Source organism: Morone saxatilis, unplaced genomic scaffold (assembly GCF_004916995.1).
Source record: "Morone saxatilis isolate NCDOM2014 unplaced genomic scaffold, NCSU_SB_2.0 Contig19, whole genome shotgun sequence".
In the NCBI taxonomy this organism is placed as follows: domain Eukaryota; kingdom Metazoa; phylum Chordata; class Actinopteri; family Moronidae; genus Morone; species Morone saxatilis.
The window spans coordinates 7,498,109-7,498,891 of record NW_023339751.1 but is presented as its reverse complement, the minus strand read 5'-3'; positions in this window follow the sequence as shown (position 1 = coordinate 7,498,891).

Sequence of the window (783 nt, the reverse complement as noted above, 5' to 3'; positions counted from 1 at the left end):
GTGGTGAACTGTGTTACATTGCTTGGTGTCATACTGTGTCATGTCATTTCGTGTTGTGTTGTGTTGTGTTCCTCGCACTCTCCTTGTGTGCTCTGATAACCAGCAGGATGCTGACAGGTCAACAGCCTCCCACCCAGAGGTAAGAAGAACCCTGTGCCTAAAAAAGGAACCTCTAACAACATACAGTGACAAAGCAGGTGAAGGTGACAGCGTGGGGTGCGATCACACCTACAGTCTGTTATGCCACATCCACACAGGTCTGAGTGACACTGTTCTCCCCTGCCCCTGTGGTACTAAAAAAGATGATTCAGTCCACCTTGTATCTTAATATAACTGTCAGAGGTTTACATCCTCTACACCATTTTCAGATGTTTTTTTTTCTGTATGCTGTCCACAAATAGCAAGGCCAAAGCAGAGGGGGAAAAAGTGTGGTGTAAACATGACCTCAGTCCTCTTCAGGTGCACTGTAGTTTGGCTTGTTAGGAGAGTAATCTGAGCCAACTAAAGGAAACTGCACCAAAATGAGCAGTTTTATAGGTACAGGTAGACACATGTTGATATCTGATAAGCAGCAGCTCCTGAAGACAAGCTTGTACTGGCCTTATAATGCATTTTATTCATGTTCTTCATTTGTTTGCCTAAAAATGTATCTCAACAAGAACTTTTACTGTTTAAATTTTGTTCATGAACTGTAAAGGTGATATTAGTGTGGTTACCCTATTTTTAAAGGCATTATAAATATATATGTATACATAGACTCCGATCAGCCGTAACATTATGAGC